General features: G+C 38.6%; 1 long non-coding RNA gene across 1 annotated transcript; it reads right to left on the bottom strand.

The window, feature by feature from the left end:
* Positions 1 to 5,454: 5,454 nt before the first annotated feature.
* On the bottom strand, positions 5,455 to 15,820 carry LOC122652892. Its single transcript, XR_006331666.1, has 3 exons — positions 15,702 to 15,820; positions 9,962 to 9,973; positions 5,455 to 5,466 (listed from the first exon to the last, which is right to left on the bottom strand). It is a non-coding gene; the product is annotated as an uncharacterized LOC122652892 (long non-coding RNA).
* Between the last annotated feature and the right edge of the window lie 8,340 nt (positions 15,821 to 24,160).

Here is a 24,160-nt window from a genome sequence, read left to right as displayed (position 1 = left end):
AGGTCGCCGACCCCCACGTTCTTCTCGGCCTCCTTTGACATATCGCTTCAAGTGCCCCGCTTTTATCAGCTCTTCAATTTCTCTTTTCAGCCGATAACAATCTTTGGTGTCGTGACCGATGTCCTTGTGGAATTGATAATACTTGTTGGGATTCCGAGATGACCCAGCTTGCATCGATCGGGGTCGGTGGATGTACCCGCCGTCCTGTATTTGCATCAAAATCTCTTTGTGCGAGGTATTCAATGGGGTGTAATCGGGACTTTGAGCTCAGTCTGATCTCTCGGCTCGACGATCCATCCTGGGTCACTTTTCCTCCTTGCTGTCATCGGTCGTCGGCCTTTTCTTCTCAGCTCGGCCTTTGCTTCCCTTCAGGGCTTAGAGCACCTTGGCCATATTTGTAAACTCATTGCACCTCTCCAAGAGCTCAGCCAAGTTTCTGGTTGGCTTCCGGGCCAAATCCTTGATGAGGTTCATGTCAGCGAGCCCGTTGCTCATCACAGTATGGGCCTGGCCTCATCCAAATCCTTGATGTCCAAGGATTCTTTATTGAAACGTGAGACGAACTCTCGGATCAACTCATCAGATCGTTGCTTCACACTGAGGAGGTTGACCATCGTCTTCTTGTGTTTTATACTACTCTAGAAGTGTGTGACGAAGGCTCGACAGAGTTGAGCAAAGCTCGTTATGGAGTTCGATGGGAACCAGGAGAACCATGAGGTTGCCGCACCCTTGAGAGATGAGGGGAAAGCCCGATAAGAGACAATCTCGGTTCCCCCGTACATGGTCATCATCGCATTGAAGTAGTTGATATGATCAGTCGGGTCGGTCATCCCGTCATACCGGTCGAAGGGAGGAGGCTTGAACCCTGTGGGTAGTGGCGCGGTCATGATCTCGGGAGGATAAGGGTGTCGTCCGACCAGTGAATAGGCGTCCGGGGTCGCCTGTTTCTTCAATCCCTCAACCTGCTCGGCCAAGTCTCGTAGCCGCTTTTTCAGCTCGATTTCAGGTGCTCGGCCGTTCTGCTCTTCCACCTGGTGTAAATTGTCCCTTTCATAAGGTCGAGGTCTATCATTTTATCCTTCAGCTCGGGATCGGCCGGCTCGATCGTCCTGTTGAGGTCGACCATTGTGCTCGGCTCGGTTAGCCCCACCCCTTCCGGCTCTTCCTTCCTCTTGGAAGTTTGACCCGTGGGGGCTTCTCTGTTGCTCTTCTTGGAGAGGCGGGCTTTGGCGCCGAGGGCTATGGCGAGATCTTTCCCCGTTCCTCTTGTCTGCCACGGAGTTGTTCCCCCTGCTCTTGGTTTTCTTCGGGCGGTCCGTCCTCTCTGAGCCGATCGAAGAATACCGATCTTCTAGCGACCGACGTTGTCGGCTCAATTTCTCATCTTGCTCCAGAACTTCAGTGATGCTCAATCTCATCCCATCGAGCGCCCTTGCTAGGGGGTGGAGGACGAGTCTTCTGACGAGATGGGTGTGATGACGTGGCCGGCTTAGCTTGGCCCGACGCCTGCCACCCTGTCTGCATGGGTCTTCTTCTATGTGCCCCGAAGCTGGAGGGGGCATGACCAGTGGTTGACCCATCAGCCTACTCCGAGCCTTCTGGGTATTGAAAGCACGCAGCGTCTCGTTGGTGTGGAGCATCTGCAGCTGCAAATCCATAACTTGCCAGTTATTTGTCGGGGCTTCGGGATCCAAATTCCCGGGTAATGGCGGCGGCTGTGGTAGGCTTAGCCCGTGTAAGTTTGGCTCGACCTATGTCCAGTCAGCCGTTGCGGTGTCCAGCACCCTTCCACCATTCCCACCCTCCGACGAGGGAATTGGGTTGGCTGCGGCGCCCGTGCTGGGCGGCACACCCCCTACCCGAGAGGGTCTTCCGGTCGCACCTTGTCGCGATGCTTCAGGGGACGGCGATTGTCTCGCTTGCCTATCAGGTTGTGGCTCATCCCCGCGGGAGGCGGAGCCGTGCTGTCCTGATCTTGTTTGCACCATTGTTCTTACTCTTGAAGTTGATAGAGACGACGATGGCTTGCTGACGTCGTTCCCACAGACGGTACCAAATCTGTTGCGTGTGAAAACCTCTGTCGCCCGGTTCGCCCACGGACGAGCCTGTAAAAAATTGAGTAAGAGCAAGAGAGTCGGTGTGGCTCCGACCTAGGAATCTCCAACGCTCAAGTCAAGTCTCCAGTGCAACAGTGTAGCAGGTAGTAAAAGTGAGATGTGGAATCTCCATACCTAGGTATTTATAGAGTGTGGATGAGGTGAGGCGATTGGGAGAGTCCTAGTATGGTAGGAGTTCTTTTTTGGGAAGCCTCTCTTGCGTAGAGCGGAGTGGAGAGTCATTTTCGGGGTTGGACTCTTGTTAAGGTAAGAGTCCATACTTGGCATGACTTTGTATCGTTTTGGGATTGTGGCTCGATCCTTATCCCGTGATTCTTGGGATGTGCTGACATGGCTCTACGATTCTCAGTGGACCGTTATGAGGACTTTGGTGGAGGGCTCGGCCTAGGAGGTCGGCCAATGAGGTCAGCATGGGAGATCGACCTCGGCAGTAACCTCGGCCTAGGCCGTCCTGTGTATGCTCGGCCGGAGTTTTAAGGCTGACTTGGATGATGTGTCGCGGGCTCGGCCTAGTGCTCGGCCCAACTATGCGACCTGACAGAGATTGGGTCTGCCCGTTTTCCGATTCAGCTCCTTTCGGTTCTTGGGGTGACCTCGGCTCAACCACGTGGCAGCTTCTGACTTGTGAGGTGATTTTGTGCTTTATCAGGACCTGCACAATCCTAAACCTCTGCAGCATGTGTTAAGTTGTTTTGGTTCACTCCATATGGGGAAGGAACCAAATGCATCAGCACCAGTATATAGGTCAGTTGTTTAACTTTTAGGTTCTATTCATACATTGATCTATATTTTATCAAATATTATTGGGAAGCATGTAGCTTAAGGTGTCTATGATTTCTTTTGAACTGAAACATGCCCTCAAATACTAGTTCTATTTGGTGGGAAACTTTCCAATAATGCATCATGGGAATATTCTTGTGAGGGATCTTCTCAGGAAGCCTAAGGACTTATGGATTGAGGATGAATGTCAATTTTATCAATTAAAGGTCTGAACTACTTGTCCTACTGACGGATTACCATGGGACAAAAATCCAAGATTTGAGAAGCTTCCCTAATGTTTCCTTCTCCTTACAACCCAACAAGATCAGGTTTTGAAACTATGTTCACATTTATTTATCATGAAAAGATGAAGTTGGTATGTGGAAACAATGATGGCAAAACGTTAAATCTTAAAAAAGAGAATCAATATTTAACACTAAACATCAAAATGATTAGAGTATTATGTAATACAAATGGAAATACAATAATCCAGAACACAAATACCTTTATACAACAGTTTAATGGAACCCTAGGTCAGTCACTTACATTTTCCTGTTTTCCCTTTCTGCAGATGTATGATGCTTAGTTGCTGCAAGTAATCGTTGCCGGAGAAGAAATCGCAGGACAGGATCGACAAAGCTTGAAGAAATTACCGGAGAACAGAGCTTGAAATCACCGGAGACCAGAGCTTGAAGTAATCGCCAGAGAACAGAGCTTGAAGAAAGTTGTTCTTCGCGCTCCAACGGGAAGAATATGGTGTTTCTTAGTAAATTTTGCCTAAAAGTTAATAGAAGGGTAAAATAGACATTTTAAACAGTGGGTGATATTAGAAGGGTAAAATCGACATTTTATCTTTGGGGGTGTCAATTTGCTTAACGTTTGGGGGAAGTTTGCTATTTTGACGAAGTATGGTAAGTTTTGGATATATTGGATACTTTTAGGTGGTGTCCGTGAAATTTTCCCAAATATTATTACTTAGCCTTCGTCCAAATTGTCTGCATATTTTTTTTAAAACTTGATTTTACCACAAAAAAAAAAAATAAAATAAAAATAAAAATTAAACATTTTCCCAAATATTATTACTTAGCCTTCGTCCAAATTGTCGCACTGTACATTTTTTTTAACACTTGATTTTACCAAAAAAATTAAACACTAGATTGATCGTATGCGTCTTCAACTTAACAATCATATTCTTCATCCAAAGCCACCATTCTTGGGATCCAGATCTTCTAGACAGCGCAGCCACAGCCACAATAAGACGCTCAATTACCTCCTCCAAACAAACTATTCTTGCAGTATTCTCTGCTGTTTTCGCCTCCATCTCTGCCATCTTAGACACTATTGTGGCAATATTGGACTCCATCTTCGGCATCTTGGTCATCTCGTTTTCCAATCAGCATCTTAGCCAGTTTTGTTTTTTCCTCTTTCATATTCACCAACTTAGTCATTAGACTCGCCGTCTCCGTCTTCGCCACCTCTGCCAAATCTTTTGGAACCTCTGCAACCGACTTTGAAGCTTCCACCACCGCCTTCACCGCGTCAGCAACCGCTGTCTTCACCGCCTCAGAAACTGCAGTATCCGTCTTCACAAGAAAGTTAAACTCAATCTGATTCGATCTCAACAACACATCTACTGTTTCTGCAGGGGTTTTTGGTGCTTCCAAAGCTTGTTTTGCAGCCTCTGCTGCGGAAGTTGAAGACATCTTCTCAAAAACAATTATTTGAATATGAATCCGAAGCTGTATACGGACGGTAGCTTCTATCCAGATGACTCTTTATATCTCAATCAATAGCATTACATCACCTCTATATATAATTAATTGATATAGAGTTATACAAAGGTAAGAACTCTATATCGTGAGCAACTAGAGAGGTTTAGATAGAGTGGAACATTATCACATGTGAACTATGATAGAATCTGGTAGCTATTTTGATGGAGCTTAATCCTCAGCCGGTGATCTTGATAGAGTTTGATATGCAATGAACTTTTATCTGAAGATAAGTGACAAGGGTTGTTGAGATGTTGGTGGAGAGAAGGCAGCCATGGATAAGGATAAGACCATTCACAAGATTATAGGCTAGTGATCGGTTGATAAGGTGATTGTTTTATGGGAAAAAGTTCTCTGTCTAGGAGTGTGGCCTATGCCAGCACTCCCATGAGTCTATCTCTCTCCTCACCTTATGAAAAGACATCTCTGCCCCCTTGTCTTGAGGAGGAGAGTGTAGCTTGCGGCCAGACACATGGGCCTATCATTCAAGGGGGGCAAGATGGTCATTTCACCTATAGCCACCCCCATATGTCTAAGCGCAGCCTGCGCCACCGGCACAGAAAATATTCTCCCTTCATTTATTTATAGAGACGAATTGATTTGTTTACCCAATAAAAAAACCTAAGGCAAAAAGGTTGCGGTACGTCCTTAAGAATTAGTTTGGGAAACGTACTTTTCTCATTACCATCGATTCACCAAATAAATCTGAACCGTAAAATATATGAGTCTGTTTAGTTAGTGTTAGACTTGCTGTCACCTAGACAGCCGGTGGAATTCTCCCTCCCCGCAATCCCTTCTCCTTCTCTACGCTCTCTCTCTCTCTCCCCATCTGATCGGCGATGGTATTGCAGAGATATATCATTTCAATTCCTCTCTCTTCTCTCCTCTTCCCTAACCCTCTCAATTTCTTTCTGATTTATGCTGTCCTCTCTCCTCTATCGTAACCCTCTCAATTTCTTTCTGATTTATGCTGTCCTCTCTCCTCTATCGTAACCCTCTCAATCTCTCCCTCATTCTGCCAGGTCCTCGATTGGAAGTTGCCTCACAAGGTGGAGTGTGACCCCATGGAGCGGTGATTCGCTAGCTGTTAACGCCATAAGGTGGAGTGCGTCATTTGGATTCTTATTCTTAATCTCTAATTCGTTCTATTTTGGACATTCGATTTTACATTAGCCAATTAGGAAAGGATGGAACATGGAAGGAATGAATTGTTAGACCTTGCACTAGAAAAATCAAGCAACAGCAGAGAAGCAACCATGGCCTGGCCGTCAAAGCTTCTTTTTTTTTTTTTTGATAAGTTCGTCCATCAAAGCCCTTACCCTAGATTTATCTGGTTCATTCTTCGAAGGAGGAGGTGGTGAAGAACCACCAGGTCCTCAACTTGTGGTGTCATCAAGTATTTTAACTCACTCATCTTCTCTGCTCTTCAGCTGTTCAATTCTGACCTATCGGGATCGTGTAGCTCGGTCAAAAAGTAAAATCACATATCATGTAAGAATGGCACTGTTGCTGTGTACGTAATATCAAAACTGAGAATTGATTGAAGTCCAATATTAACAACACCTTAGCATCCAAAATTATCTTGGATGATCTAATTATTTAGTATGGGTATCTCAAGAAATTTATATTTGAGAACCCAAATGTTATGAATTTTTCTCTTTATGTTCATGCAGTGTTTAACATCTGTAATGTAAACATTGCAATACTCAGCTTGATGATATTGCAATTTCATCAGCAGGGTTTGCAATCAAGCTTGAGAAAACAGGGAAGTTCCCTGATCCACCCAAGCAAAAATTCAATTTTGATTTCTTGAATTTTATTCTCGCATTAATTCTTGAACACAGAGCTCTAGTTATGGATCTTAAATCATGAAACCATCCACCCTCTTTTACTAACCCCAGAAACCCAATGCAGTTGGGGAACTCTGTGTTGGTTGTGACAACACTTAAACAGCCAAAGCAGACATACTTACTTCAACTTCTGATGCTCTTAACTGTTCTTGGAACTTATTTTCCTCCCTTTTTTTTTTTTCCCTCTTCATCATCCTCACACGAACTTTCAAAATCATCAGAAAAAGAGAGCACTCCAGACAGATCTTGCTGCACTGTTCACATCAAAACTAGGTTTCCTTAGCTATTGTGCACTCGTTTCAGACCACCATCCAATTCTAAATCATGATTAGTGAAAACTAGAAGCTTCTCAATCCAATCAAAGCCAATTCTTACTGAGTTGGTAGTAAGTGAAAGCCAAGATGAAACCAACGATAAAAGCGGAAGAGGAAGATAGATGGGTACGCCCAAGAGAGAGAGAGAGAGATTTACCTTGTTCGTATAAGCAATAGCAGATGCAGAGAGAAAGAAAGAGATCCCCAAGAGAGAGATTTACCTGGTTTGTCATGCTCAACTCTCCCGCTCTCCCTTTGATTTCGGAAAAACATAATCCTCGCGAGATTAATCCGTTGGGTTGGGATTGGGTTTTCAAATAATTATCGGCTGTCACGGTTTTGGGTGAACTGAGGGAGAAGCGGTTCAACGACTCAGATTCTACTTGGTGAAATCAATGGTTAACAGAGAACAACGTTCTGCAAACAAATTCTCACGTATGTACCGCGACCACTCACCCGGTTTATGTTTTACGGTTCGTAACTGGTGAGATTCACCCCAAAAATAAGCTTAGACAAGTTAAGAAGTGGTCCAAAACTCCAAAATATGTGGGTTCTAAATTGAACCATATAATATATATCGACCTGTAAATTATAGAAAATCTCACAAAATATACCCTAACCAACCGGTTAATTGATTTGTCGGTTTTAAATGATTTTTATCGATTCAAAATTGATGGTTTATCGGTTCAAAATTAAATTGAATCATTTATTTTTAAGTTTCATTATTTAAAACCAAAACCAAACCAATTATTATTTGATTATTCGGATTAGGGTTAAAAAGTTTGATTCGATTTTGGTTCAAAGTTCACACCCTTGTATTTATGTGGCTAAATCATATTTTGTTTTTGAAAAAAAAAAATAGATTGGAAGCAGCTCAATCGACTAATCCAACTCAGAATCCATTGAGCAGATTTTGATGAACCCCGATTCCATGTGTATTGGGTCCAATCGAGTCGGGCCGATCCTGACTAACTCTGACTAATTTCAAGCTGATTCCAAGTGAGTCTCAGATGGTACGAATTGAGATCGATTGCAACCGATCCCGAGTTGCTAAACCTTGACCTAAATCTACCATGCTATTTGATCAATTGAGTAGCAAGCACAACCATGGTGGTGTAATCTCTCCAAGATGGTTTTTATGTTTTTGTTGTTCGATATGAAAATGTCAATGTCCAAGTGCAACTCATGTCTGTAGGGAGATAACTTGTGAAACTCATTGCTTATCCTCTTTGCCTTAAGGATTCTGTCAGTCTCAAGTCTGGTTTCACAAATGTCCTTGTTGTCTGAGGCCATGTCTTACTCAGTCCCACTATGAAGTTTGTGCTTAGGACCATCTATGCATGCAGTTCAACCTTGTTAATGAATGATACAAAAGTTTTCTTCTTATCATTAAAAGAATATTTTTCCCATTTCAAAATAGAGTAGTTTCTCCATATGGAGAAATGGTTCCATGTTTGGCTCCTTTGAAGTTTTGACACTGAAGTTTGGATTTGGATCCTTTATGGCCATCGTGTTGCGCGTAACTCCTAGGTCGCCACCTCAGCATAGATGCCCATCCTATGGTTTGGCATCGAGCTCCTAAAAAATGCTGATCAAAATTCAAATTTGAAAGGAGCTCGATGCTCAACCATTGGATGGGCATATGTGCTGAGGTGGTGACCTGAGAGTTGCACGTAGCACAATGGTTGTCTAACCTTAGGTCGTAGAAGAGCCCAATTCCTATAGTCCACATAAATGGGTTGACAATCCAATCTAAATGAACAAGTAAAAATGATGCCATGTTATCGGTATCAGACGTTTTCTACACTCCTCTTCTTTGTGGCGTGTAGGTTTTGCGGTGTCTCCTTTCGTGCTCACATTAACTTGTAAATCCCATCTCACACCAGCTGTGTGTCCATCCCTTCTCGTCTTTTTTTTTGATAGGTAAATCAATTTACTACAAAGAGAAGAAGAATATATATACAACCTAAGGCAGCCTTCTAAGACTAAGGGCCAACACCTCAAGACCAAAAGAGCTGCAACCAACTAGGAACAAAGGACACTACTAAAACTAAAGAACACCACTACAACCACAACAAGGACAAAAGGCGCAGCCACAAGAACCAATTCACCAGAACATTACTCGTCTCAACCTACATAAGATGAACTCCCAATTTCTATACCAGGAAGAAGTTCCTGTTGGAATGGAAACCCTTTGGAATATTATCTCTATACCAGTCTATGGGGTTGGAAACAACTTTCTAATTCTGATGTGAGCAACACACATAATCTTGTAAGACACACAAAATTGTATAGTTCAAAGAATTGTGTTTGGCACGTAAAATCGTATGTACAGGATCAACAAGAAAGGTAAACCAAAACAAGCACATACACAAGAGGCAAAAGATTTACGTGGTTCGACAAACCGACCTACATCCACAGAGTGAAATCTAACTTCTGCTAAGAATCAAGATAAGAGAACAGTATAACTCTTGCAATTTGATACCCAAACCCTCATGTATGCCCTTCTTTCATCTCCTATTCACTCTTCATTGGCTCCTCGCTTAGGCCTTGTACATATATTACACCCACATTGTACCTCTTAGACTCACCTGGATTCTCACATCTTCGCTGCTCACTTGGATCATAACTACTATATTTAGTAGAGACTTCTTTCCTTTTATAGGAGGACAGCTCTTCCACCCTTCGAAGACTCCACTCTCTTGGAAGATTCCGCCTCTTGAAAACTCTACCTTCTTGAATACTTCAACCACCTTAGAAGATTCCAACCACTTGGAAGACTCCACCTCTTCCACTTACTTAGAGACTCCACCGCTTCCACTTAGAAGACTCAATCTTGTTGAAGACTCCACCTTGCACGCCTCCACTCACTCTCTTTCTTCTTCTTATGGTAGATTAAATTTGCTACACACTTTCCAACTGACTCTTTGGTTTGTACACTCCATGAAGAAAAATGTTTGCTAACTCATATGGCACTTGCACACATGGGCTTGGGCCCAACATGGTGCAACACCAACAAACTCTCTACCATCTCCATTAGCCTATCTAGATCATTGAACCAAACCTTCAACAAGTCTAAATAAAAGCCACCAAACTCAACAATCTCCACCTTGGCTTTTATCATTGCCACATTGTTGAAAAACCTCTTCCACCTTATTCTTCACCTAGCACATCTCTAGTGCTAGGTCCTCGAATGGTTGCACTCATCATTCCAGTCTCATTCTATGCCCTACACATATCTAATATTAGTACCTCGAATGAAGGACCCTCATCGTTTTGATCCATTCTTCACACAACACATCTCTAATGCTAGTGCCTCGAATGACAACAACGTCATCATTTCAGCCACATTCTTCACCTAGCACATCTCTAGTGTTAGTACCTTAAATGATTGAACACTCATCGTTTTAGTTACATTCTTCATCCAACACATCTCTAGTATTAGTACCTTAAATAACTAGACATTCATCATTTCAGCTGTATTCTTCACCCAACACATCTCTATTGTTAATGCCTTAAATGCTTAAACAATACCCCTCTAGTCCCTCAACCACTATCTTTATCCTAGGGAGACATCCTCTTCCCTCAAACTATATTGTTGTAGTGCTCACTGCACCTTTTCTATCCTACAAGATGCTAATTTCCCTGGACAATCAAGGTAACTCCCTCCATTTTTTTTCAAGAAATCTCCTCCTATTATCCCAACAACATTATGGGTACTAACCATCTCCTCGGACCGATGACCACAATCTTGGTTGTCTACCATCAACTTTGATACCACTTGTTCGGGTTGAAAATAACTTATTATTTTCAATATGAGCAATATATGAAATTGTATGTGATAAACAAAACTTTATACGATCACAAAATTTTGTTCAGTATGTAAAAACATATGTGCAGAACCAACGATAATAGTAAACCAAAACAAACACATACACAAGAAGCAAGAGATTTACGTGGTTTGACAGTGATCGAGATCCAACTTCCACTAAGACGGTCATCAACTTCCGGTTTGATATCTCTAAGAATGCAAGGTATGGTCTTTTCCTTATTTCTAAAATTTTTTTAAGTTTCACTCTTTCTAAATATGGACAATCGTCACGTAAAACACTGCAATTTTGTAATATTCGCAATTGAATACCGCTTGAACATCTTTCTAATCCACCTTACTTCCAAAATGACACCAACCCCATATCTTATAGAAGAAGAACATAAACTCAAAACATTTCTCCATATTTTTTTAGCAAAGGAACACTAAAAAATTAATTGATCCCTATTCTCTACCCCTGTCCAACAGAAGGTGCAATATTGGGCTGTCAAGACCTTGAATTTTCTTAATTGATCCTTTGTGGGGAGACCATCCATCAAACAACAGCGAGCAATTGTTGAATACCTAGGAATACAGTTAGGGAACCATATCATTTCAGCTCATTCAACTTCTAAGGACAACATTTTCATAATGTTCTAGGCTGATTTTATAAAGAATGATCTAGATGGGGAAGCAATCAATGATAAAATGTGACCCAAAAGGGTGAATCTTTGGATATGACCAAGCTGCACCAAACCAAACCAAGATCTAATGAAGTGGACTCATGATTCTACAATTACCATAAACCAGAATAGTATGCATCGATGCCAAACTAGCAAATTGTGCGAGCATATTTGATGTGGTCTCCATACCTATTAAGGAGTAACATTGCGGGAGCCAAGGACCAAAACACAAAAAAGTAAAATTTCATTCCCTACAATATGGTGGATGAAAGGTTCCACATGATCCCGATACTTCAACATCTTTTGCCAAACCTATGAACAGCTTTGAATTGGATGAATGGTCCAAATAGAATCTATTTTCAGGTATCTATGTTAAATCCACTTAACCTAGAGAGAATCTTTTTTAAAACCACCTAATAGATTTGCTTTAAAATTCTAGCAACATCAATGTCTTTAATACGCCTTACCCCTAATCCACTCTTTTTTTTAGACTTGTAAATATCATCTCAAGCAATGTAATGTATTTTCCTCTCCAAGGATGGTCCATACCACAAGAAATTGGAGAACATCAATTTCAATTTCTTGATTGCATGTTCTGGTTACAAATAAACTAAACCACTAAATATATCTTCTTTAGATGACCAAGAGAATAAGCTTAAGACAGCCAGGGAAAGAAAAGAATCTAGATTTTCAATCTTTTTAGTTCTTTCTAACCAAGTCAATGAGAGATATAAAATCACTAGCTTTCAATTTCCCTGAGATCAACGAAACTCCAAGGTACTTCAATAGAAGATGGATATCAGAAAATCCAGTTATCTCTAATAGATTCTCATGAGTCATGGTAACCTTCTCGTCTTTTATTATTCCTATCAAATTAATTAATTTTTTGATGCTTTGCTCATTTAGCCACAGAAGTTGTGAAATAAAAGTGGTACACATAGTAACTTATAGACACATTGATTTTTCATTTTAGACATATGTTGATATATATTAAAGAAGCTATAATGCATTTACTATATATCATGTTTTTACATGTTTTATCACCCTTTAATTCCTTGAGATGAACTTGAAACGAAACATGACAACAATAAAACAAAACGAGGTTTTTCAATAAAAATTCATTAATGTACGAGTGGCATTACCCATGAGGCGTGAATTGTGTGATAACGCTTTCTTATGCTTTCTTGAAAAATATAACAAACAATAATAATAACACTGCTAGAAGAAAAGATATAGACAATGAGAGATAAGCAATTTAGAGTAGTTCAGATTCACCAATTCTACATCCACTACTTGGATCAAACAAATCAAAGATTTCAACTATCAAGGATACCTTTTCAAATGGCAAGAATTAAGCCTTATATATCTCAATCACAATCCCTCAGATTGAGCAACCAAAACAGTCTCTTGTTCAAGGATTTCCTTATCCAGATTACACAAACAAACAATTTTCTTACCCAGGTCACATAGAGATCACACAGATAAAAAATTTCTTTCTCTAGCTACAGAACACATTCGAAAGCACGTAAACGAAGTACAAACTGACTACACAAGTTTACTCAATAACAAGACTTCTTACAAGCCTAAAATTATACTAATTAATCTCACAATGGTTCTCACAAAATTGTCTTAGTCCTTTCTCAAAATGATATATTCATGCAAGTCCAAGTGTTATAGAATTCAAATGACTTAAGCCTTTATATAGGTAACAAACTAGTCGTTAGAGTTGAGCATGGTTTTTATCAAAGATAAGAAGTATTCAAATCATTTTGGTATTTAAGAATCAATTTCATCTTCCAACAAAAACTAGCCATTGGAGCTCATCAACATTAATGAAAACGTTTAGAGTTCCCATATAGTTGGCTAAAGTCCAAGTAATACATTAAAGATATTCAAATTAGTCAAATATCACTACCATGGATCATTAATTTACTCCTTGCGCAGAAGTCTGTGCAATTCCTTGCGCAGAAATCTACCATAACAGGACTTTAAATCTTACTATTTCTTTAGAGGAATAATCACGGAACTCCATCAAGACATACCATGAACAATGTTCTTTAAGTATGGTTCTTCATCTAAGAGATCTTAGTTTTGACTTAATTTACTTTTATAAGCACGGAAGACTGTCACGAACTCATGAAAGTTTGTGAACAGTAAACTCACTCAGTTTTTTAAGTTAAATCTCTTAATTTTTTGGGTTTGTTCATTTAGGTATCTAGTTGACTTTCTCTTATGCTTTTTCATCTTGTTTAAAATCAACATTAGGTTATTATACAAATAAAAATGAAATCCTATGTCATTCTTCAACTTGATTCAACATTGAAGTTTTTCAATCTTTCTTCCCTTCTTCACAGATGTCCGCTGATAACAGTTCTTCTCCAATCAACATGTCATTTCTTACATTAATGGTTTCACATCAAGAACTTGGGTTCATTATTTTCCTAGCATATAAACAAACATGTTAGAACACCTGAAATACACATCACACAAGGTTTTTATTTTCAAAATATATAATTACATTGAAACCTTCTCGGTTCAACAAACTCCCCCTTTTTGAATATCACAAATCATAATGATGTAGGAAGTAAAAATTTTCTCTCAAACATAGACATGAAGATTATTGATTGTAGTTATCACTTCATAGAATCAAAGTGATAACGACACTACGCATACCTTATTTTTTTGTTAACTAGATTCTCATTCATTGACAATAATTCATTTAAGTACATTTTCATATAATATCAAAATGATTAATATGTCAATTTTTTTATAATTTATATTTATTAACAAGATTACCATATATTGACATATCTCTTTAATCAAATGAAAGTTTAATAAATTTCCCTTCAATCGCAACCTTTTAGGTTGAGTCTCTCTTTTATGGTTTAATATAAATCGAAGAGTCGTTACACATCAACATTTCCATTTTTGTAATTTTTATTTTTTCTCCCTATTTGGGTGAATAGATATAATGAGTCATTACACATCATCATTTAACTTTGGAAAAATAACAGTGCCACCCCCTGAGGTTTATATAAAATACAAAATGACCCCCGATGTTTCTAAATTATACAGTCAGACCCCTTGAGTTTTGATAAATTGGTATAGTCAGCCACACTTCGTTAAATCTTCCCATTAAGTGGTACGGTCTTGGTAATGCATGACTTAAAATGACTTTCTATTAGGGGTGTGAGCTTACCACCCCCATTCCCAACTCTTCTCCTTCCCTGTTACTCGAATGAGCTTAGGGTTCTGATTCTGGTCCTCTGCAACTTCTCAAGATGGCGATCTTCTGAGGCCCATCCCCGAAGTGCAATGATCGTACCGGCGATATAACCTATAGCTAACCTCATTTAAACCCTAAAAAATCTGTAACTCTTCTATTTCTCTCTCCTCTGCAAAAAAAAAAAGAAAGAAAAAGAAGAGGATGAAACAAATCCAGGAACAGCGAAGCAGTCAAAAAACGTCCACGACCAAGGCAGGGATCCAAACCTATGATAAATTAAGCCTTTAACAGTTGAATAATCGGTAATAGAAAGTAGGAACAGAACAGCCAAAACCAAATCAAAAGATTTAACAAATCATAGAGCTAGCGAGCAAAAGAGAGAGAGAGAGAGGGTAAGATGATTCTAAATCTAACGAGAAAGTCTTGTAGAGATGAAACACATTACAAATACTCTCTTCCAACCCAAGACGACCCTGCGCTCGATTGCTCTCTCGGAAATTGAGTTAGGGCTTCTCTATTCCATTTCACCCTTCTGTGTTAACAGTGAGACAAGAATTTTCATTTTACCTTTTTTGGGTCAATTGGGTAAAGTTGCAGGTGAACAAGTTCTATCAATCAAGGAAAAGCCAAAAAATGGTGGCAGTGGTAGTGTCCGGAAACAAGATCCCTACATATGGAGGTGGTGCGAGTTTAAGCAATTCCGGGAGAAACCTGACGGCACCTTTGCATCTGAATCTGAATTTCATGGTCCGTTCAAGAGCTTACGTTTTGGGTAAGCTAGAAAAACCAAAGTTCTTTAAAAACATCGATTGCTCGATCGTCTTGGACCCTAAGAAGATCAATGTTGCCCTTTCGCTTAAGAACTCCTACACATACGATTAGATTTGTTGTTCTGTTCAGAAACTGAAGAATCGAATAAACAACACTCCAACATCAATAGATGGTTCACAGTTGTCCTCTCTGTAGAGTAGATCAGATCACCAGAAAGACAAGAAATCCAATTATTGAAAACGATGAGAGAAAGGAATCGATTTCCATTAATTTCTGTTCTTTTTTTTTTTTTTATCTTGGGTGGAATTGCTTGTTAGCTGGCATCATCTAATACTTCCTTATCCTGCAGGCCTTTCTCTTCAGTTATCACTTTTAATCTCTCCCTTTCTCTTTCCTTTTTCTACCCGTAATGGCAGAGTTGCAGCCCACAGAAGGTCCGATGAACGGTGGAGCCGCTGTTGGAGCCACCGTAGGAGTTTCATCTGAAAATCTGGGCCCTTTTTCAGGTTCCAAGAGGCAACGTAGGCATTTGGTGACATCGGCGACTAGCCAACAACGCTCTCGTATGATTCGTACGTCCGGCGAACCAAGCAGTGGAGGCTCCCCACCGACAATAACGAGTTCAAGTCTCAGAACCCCTCTCTGAACGACACGAGTGCCGCCACCAAAACTTCTAAGGCTCGACCTCTGTTGTAGAAGAGGGCAAATTTGGTATTTCCCACATAGTATTAAGGATATTAAAAGAGGACAAAGTTGGTATTTAAAATGTCTTATTTAACACCGTTCACTCACCGTCCATTCAGGGGGTCTAACTGTATAATTTAAAAACATAGGGGGTCGCTCTGTATTTTATATAAACCTCAGGGGGTGACACTGTAATTTTTCCTTTAACTTTTCACATCATTTTTAGTTTTTAATATTTAATTTATCACATTATCATCCATTTTTTTTTCCCTTCTAACATCTTTAAAAATAAAAATAGAGATGCCAAAATAAGATATGTCGAGCTGAAATTCACAACATTGGTATTATATAAAACACTTAAAAATATTAAATAAATTCATAAGCCTAAAATCTACAAATAGGCTTACATATAGATCAAAAGATTTTTAATAAAACATGTGGACCTATAAGACCTTAAATGGACTTACATATAGATCAAGTGTCTCTATCAAACTCAAGGATCTATAATGCTACAAGTTATGGAAATCCACATGCCCTGACTTAGTCTATACGATGATTATGACTTAAGATAATGCTTATTAATGATACTTATGGTTTGAGCTAAGTAATTATTTATATAAACTTAGTGTTAAATTGTGTATGATCATGTACTGTCTCCATCAATATGAACGCCAATAAGAGTGTATGTAGGGGCATCCACATAGATACTAATAGATAATGTTTTTTCTCCCTTAATTTTTATATCGAATTATTTACATATTATATGGGATAATTACTTTTACATCAAATCCAACACCTATAAAGATCATTCTTAATAAATAAATAAAAACGTGATGATCAATAATTATACATGAGGGTTTTTTATATATTCGTACGCAAACCATAAAAAAATTCTTGGATAAGACATCTAACCTGACTCTTCCCAGAATGTTCTTTACATTGGAACATGTGAAGTTTGAATCGATGAAAGAATGTATCAGAGAGAGAGAGAGAGAGAGACTATAATGGGTGAATTATCTGATATTGGATCCAATGATAAATATATTTTGGAAGAATCTCGATTGGATATGGGCAGTGAAGATGCAGGTCACATAGTAATGTTGTTTTCAATCTATGTTAGTTGTAGTTCTTTTTCATTCCATCTAATCCTTTTTTTTAAAAAAAATTGGTTGGTCTGAAAGATAGACCACCAACTGATCACTTGGATCATTGACAAAAAAAGGTGGTCAAAGACAGTTCTCGAGGAATAGTCTATTGAGTTGACTAATCATATCCTATCTATGGCCAACATCTCATCATTTCAGTCAGTTTCTTCATCTACCACATCTCAAGTGTTAGTACCTTGAATGGTTGAACACTCATCGTTTTAGTTGTATTCTTCACCCAACACATTTCTACTGTTAATACCTTGAATGGCTAAACAATGCCCCTCTAGTCCCTCAACCATTGTCTTTATTCTGAGGAGGCATCATCTTCTCTCAAACCATGTTGTAGAAGTACCTACCATACCTTTTCTATCCTACAGCATATTACCTTCCCTTGACAACCAATATAACTCCCTCTATTTTTTTCAAGAAATCTCTTTTTATTGTCCCAACAACAATATACGTTCTCACCATTTTCCTGGACCGTCAACCTCAATCTTGATCGCCAACCATTAATTGTGATACCACTTATTCGGATTAGAAACAACATCCTATTTTGAATGTGAGCAATGCATGAAATCATATGTGATACATAAAATTATGTCCGTCTACAGAATTGTGTTTAACATGCAAAAATATTTTTGCAGAATCAACGAAAATAGTAAACCAAAACAATCACATAACGCAAGAGGCAAAAAATTTATGTGGTTCGATAAAGATCCAACTTCCAGTAAGATGATCTATAATGCCCGCTTTACTATCTCTAAAAGTATAAGATAAGTTCTTCGTCTTATTTCTGAAAATTCGAAAGTTTCTCTTTATCTCCGTCCAAATGTGGGCAACCATCACGTAAAACATCGTAATTTAGTAATACTCCTAATTGAATCCCCCTTTAACATATTGCTAATCCACCATACTTCCAAAAGGATACCAACCCTAGGTCTTATAGAAGGAGAACATAAACTCTAAACATCTCTCCATATTTTTTTAGTAAAGGAACACTCGAAAAATAATTATCCTTATTCTCTACTCCCACAAAACAAAAGGTGCAATATGGGCTACCAAGGCCTTGAATATTCTTAATTGATCCTTTGTGGGTAGACCATCCACCAAATAACGACAAGCAATTGTGGAATGCCTAGAAATACAGTTGGAGAACCTTATCGTTTTTATTCAGTCTATTTCTGAAGACAGCGTTCTCATAATGTTCTACGTTGATTTCTTAAAGAATGATACAGAAGGAGAAGCCACTACATAGTAGAATCGAACGGTCCAAATGGAATCCATTTTCAGGTGTCTGTTTTGAATCCACTTAACCCAAAGAAAATATTTTTGAAAGCCAACAAACCTATGAAATATTTTGAATCGGATGAACAATCCAAATGGAATTCATTTTCAGGTATCTATGCTGAATCCACTTAACCCAAAGAAAATCTTTTTAATAGTCATCCATCAGATTTATTTCAAAATTTCAGCAACCTAATCCACCCTCCTTTTTATCAGGGCTTTAAATTTTATTCTTTATCCAGAGTGAAACTGCTCATAGAAGTCCGTCAAGACCTTTCGCGGAGACTATTCTTTATGCATGGTTATTCATCTGAGATATCTTAACTTTTAAATTAATTTATTTTTATAAGCACAAATGATCCTCACTAACTCACAGAAGTCTGTGAACAATAAAGTTACCTAATTTTGTAAGTCAAACCTCCTAGTTTCTTGGGTTTGTTCATTTGAGTATTTAACTGACTTTTTCTTGGGCTATTCATGTTGTTGAAATCAAATTTAGGATTACATAAATATGCAAATAATATCATATCATAAGTCTTAAAAGATTCAATTTGATCCAACATTGAAGTTTTTCAATCTTTCTTTCCATGGAAGTCCGTAGCTTCATCACGGATGTCCGCCGACAAAGTTCTTCTCCAATCAATATGTCATTTCTTCCAGTAATAGTTACACCTCAAGAACTTGGATTTTATTATTCTCTTATCACACAAACAAACATGTTAGAACACCCAAAATACACATCACCATAAGGTTCCATATCCAAAATATAATAATCACTTTGAAATCTTCTTGGTTCAACAATCTCCTCTATTTTTTAGATGACAAACTATGATGGTGTGGGATGCAAAAGTTTTTCCTCTATATAAGATCATTTTGTAAAATATAAACATGAAGATTGTTGATTAAAAAAACTTCATAGAACCAAAGTGATAACTACACCAAGTATACCTCATTTTTCGTTAATAAGGTTCTCATTCATTGGCAATAATTCATTTAAGCACATATCTATGTAATATCAAAATGATTAATATACCATCTTTTGTATATTTTATTTTTTTTTGTTAACAACATGCTCATATATTGACATATCTCTATAAGAAAATAAAAAATTTAACATACTTTTCGTAAATCACAATAATTTAGCTCCCTTTTATGGGTTAACAAATATCGAAAAGATATTACACATCATCACATCAACTTTAATTTTTCTCATATTTTCATAGTTTTCATTACCATCGCATCATTATCTAGTTTTCAATATTTAATTTAACAAACAATCATCCATTTTTCTTCTCCTTTTGACATTTCCAAAAATAAAAAATAGATATATTAAGATAAGATATGTCAAACTGAGATTCACAATATTAGTATTACATATAGGCACTTAAAGATATTAAATGAGTTCATAAACCTATAAGTTCACAATTGGACTTACATATAAATCAAAAAAATTTCAATAAAATGTATGGACTTATAAGACCTTAAATGGACTTACATATAGACCAAGAGTCTCTATCAAACTCAAGGACCTATAAAGACACAAATTATGCAAATGACATGTCATGACTTAGTCTATATGATGCTTATGACTTAAGATAATGGTCATGAATGATGCTTATGGCTTTAGCTAAGCGATATTTATATAAACTTATTATTAGATTGTTGTCTTATCATATTACATCACCAACGTGAGGACCAATGAAAGTGTACATAGGGGCCTCAATATAGATGCGAATACATAATGTTCTTTTTTCCTTAAATTTATATGAGAAAATTACTTGGGCACCCCATATACTATGACCATTTTGTTTACGATTACTAACGTTTGAAACAATTACTTAACACCACCCAAAACCAGACGGTGTTAGTCTGCTATTAGTGTTTAATTGAAAATGTCCAGTTTACCCTTACGAAGTCAAATGACCAACTTACCCTTCTTCTACTTCTTCTTCTTCTTCTTCTTCTTGCAAACCTTGAACCCAAATGAGATCCAACAACACTCTTCTCTCCAAAATCCTAGAGGCCGAATCAGAATCAGCCCGTAGCCGAAACCGCTCCATCCTCTCTTCCCCCCTCCCCTGCAACCCCTTCCCACCACCACCATTCACCCCTCCCTCCTTCCCTCCCTCGCTTTCACTCAATTTTCTTCTCTCCCCTGGTCAAGTGCTTGATAGGGACTCTTGGACCTTTCCGTTCAATGGAGACCGGCTGGTAATCCACAAGATTCATGAAAATTAACGGAATATAGAGGGATGTGATTCTGGTTTACAAGGAGTATAAGATATTTAAATTCTGAACAAAATATGCCATATAGATTGTGTGAGAATAAGAGATAGGATAAAAGATAAGATCAGGAAAGAAGATTGGATTTCAGATAAACATAAAGCAATAGAAAAATGGGACCAAAACCAGAGTTCTAGATCTGTAGAATTTTTTCTTCTCTTTTTTGGGTTTGTTTTTCCAACGGAGGGTTAGGGGTGTCGAATCCTGCAAAGAAGAGTGTTTCCCACTCGTGTGTTAAATGCCGCCATTTCTCCATTTCTCTCTATAAAAAAAATTCTTTCTGTTTTGAGACTTTGATCCAGTTCACCAAAATTTAGGGGTTCTGCTTTCAGAATGCCCAAATTTGTTGTTTTTTTTTAAAAAAAAAAAAAAACAATGTGTGGATCATCGGAGCTATCTTATGGTTAAGGCACTGAGTTGTTGAACTAATTTGAATACGAATTAGTGTTGCTCATCTTTTGGTGATTTTACATCTGAACTGGTTAGTTTGGAGTTCTTTGATTGCAAAGGATGGATAACAAGAAGGTGGCAGTGCCTCTTGTTTGCCATGGCCACATGGCCCAGTCGTTGATTTGTTCTACAATCCAACCAGATGGCTTTCTGCTCTTCGGTGAGGCTTTCTAGGGTTTTGGAGGAGGAAGAAGGTAGGTCTTATTTGGAATTAGAAGTTGGGGCATGGGAGGTGGAAAATAAATTAAGAGAAAAATGGAATCAAGACGTTTGAATTGGAGGATGGGAGGCTGATTTTGGTACCCAGATCCCAAAATCTTCAGAAGAAGAGAAGCTGCTCAAGTTGCTTTCAAGATTGGCATCTAGAAATGGCAGTGTGAAATCAGTCTGCTATGATTCCATGGTTGAAGAAATGGAAACAGAGAGACAGAGAGACAAAGAGAGAGATGGGTTAGATTAGGATGATGGGTAAATCTGTCACTTCACTACACCTTAAGGGTAGTTTAGGTATTTACAAAATATTTAACCTATGGTAACAGTGATTGACTAACGGATAGGGCTACTTGAAAGAAATGGTAAACAACAGGGGGTGTTCAAGTAATTGTTTCAAACGTTGAGGAGAATAAGTAATGAGGCCATAATACAAGGGGTGTCCAAGTAATTTTCTCAATTTATATCAATGATTGTACATAAGGGTTTTTGATACACCGGCATGGAGTGCATAGGAAACTCTTGGATAAGACACCTGATCTGGCTCTTCCCAAAATGTCCTTCACATTCAATCATATGACTAACTAACGGATAGGGCTACTTGAAAGAAATGGTAAACTACAGGAGGTGTTCAAGTAATTGTTTCAAACGTTGAAGAGAATAAGTAATGAGGCCATAGTACAAGGAGTGTCCAAGTAATTTTCTCAATTTATATCAATGATTGTACATGAGGGTTTTTGATACACCGGCATGCAAAGCATAGGAAACTCTTGGATAAGACACCTGATCTGGCTCTTCCCAGAATGTCCTTCACATTCAATCATATGAAGTTTGAACAAATTAAAAAACACATTAGAGAAAAAGAGAGAGAGACTGTAATAGTGGAATTATTTGATATTGGATCTAACGATAAATACATTTTGGAAGAATCTAGATTGGATAGGATTGTTTAGTAATACTATGGGCAATAAGGGGCTACTAATAACTTAAGACGGGCGGTTTAGTGAGAATAGTGGCTTTGTTATTGTTTCTTCTAATAAAAAACCAAGGCTTACCTTTCTCCAATGGATTCAAATCATTGGATGGGTATCGTTTACTCGAATAAGAGCATTGCCTAACCTAATAAGTAACTAATGCCCAGACACGAACTAATCCTTCTCTCTCTCTCTCTCTCTCTCTCTCTCTCTCTCTCTCTCTCATGTATGCCCGATTTTTGTCAAATCTTTGTGATTGCCTTTAAAAACAAACAAGAATTCCGTCTTGACATGATGAATAGTGGTGCCCACCTGCAGAGCGGGGATAGATACGATTCCATAGATGAGCTAGGATATGATAAGCCAGGGTCCTACACCCAACCAATAGTAGGAGCTGTTTTCCCATGTCATTGGCCAATACCATAATTTCATTCCCAACCCGATCATTCAAGAACGGGATTTTTTCCATATAGGCGGTGGATGCGTGAGCCGCATAGTAATGATGTCTTTAACCTATGTTTGTTGTGGTTCTTTCTCATTCCATATAATCTTTTTTTTTTTAAATTCCATTGTTTCGGAAGATAGACCACCAGCTGATCACTTGGATCATTGAAAAAAAAGGTGGTCAAAGATAGTTCTCGGGGAATAGTCTATTGAGTCGATTGATCATATCCTACCTAAATGGTCAACACCTCATCATTTCAGTCACATTCTTCACCCAACACATCTCTTATGTTAGTACCTCGAATGGCCAAACAATGCCCCTCTAGTCTCTCAACCACTGTCTTCACCCTGAGGAGGCATCATCTTCCCTCAAACCATGTTATCACAGTGCCCACCGCACCTTTCTTATCATACAACATGCTACCTTCCCTTGTTAATCCAAGGTAACTCCGTTCATTTTTTTCAAGAAATCTCCTTCTATTGTCCCAACAACAATATACATTCTCACATTCTCCATGGACCGTCAACCTCAATCTTGGTCACCAATCATCAGTTGTGATATCATTTGTTTAGGTTGGAAATAACTTCCTATTTTCAATGTGAACAACTCACAAAATTGTGTGCGATGCAAAATATTGTATACATCCACAGAATTGTGTTTAACATTTAAAAACGTATTTGAAGGATCAGCGAGAATAGTAAACCAAAACAAGCACATAAACACGAGACAAAAGATTTACATGGTTCGACACTAAGATCCACCTTCCACTAAGACGGTCCTCTATTTCCTCTTTGATATATCTAAGAATGCCAGATAAGGTCTTCATCTTCTATTTGAAAACTCTGATGTTTCTCTCCCCCAAATGTAGGCAACTATCATGTAAAACGCCGCAATTTTGTAATACTCCCAATCGAGTCCCCCTTGAACATCTTGCTAAGCTACCATACTTTCAAGAGGATACCAGCCCTAGGTCTTATAAAAGGAGAACACTAACTCAAAATATCTCTCCATCTCTTTTAATGAAGGAACACTCAAAAAATAAGTGATCCCTATTCTCTACCCTACTCAACAGAAGATGCAATATGGAGTTGGCAAGACCTTGAGTTTTCTTAAAATTGTTCCTTTACGAGGAGACCATCCACCAAACAATGACAGTGAATTATTGAATGTCTAGAAATACAATTGGGGAACCATATCGTTTTCCTCTCAATCTTCTTCTGGAGATAGTGCTCTCACAATGTTCTTGACTGATTCGTAGACAATGGTCTGGAAGGAGAAGTCACATGATAGAATTGTCAGCCAAAAATGGGGTATCGTTGGATATCGCCAAACTACCCCCAAGCCAAATCAAGATCTAATGAAGTAGGAGGACCATGATTCCAAAA

This window comes from Telopea speciosissima, chromosome 2, assembly GCF_018873765.1.
Source record: "Telopea speciosissima isolate NSW1024214 ecotype Mountain lineage chromosome 2, Tspe_v1, whole genome shotgun sequence".
In the NCBI taxonomy this organism is placed as follows: Eukaryota; Viridiplantae; Streptophyta; class Magnoliopsida; order Proteales; family Proteaceae; genus Telopea; species Telopea speciosissima.
The sequence above is the reverse complement of the archived record's forward strand: the minus strand, read 5'-3'. Positions and strand labels throughout refer to the sequence as shown.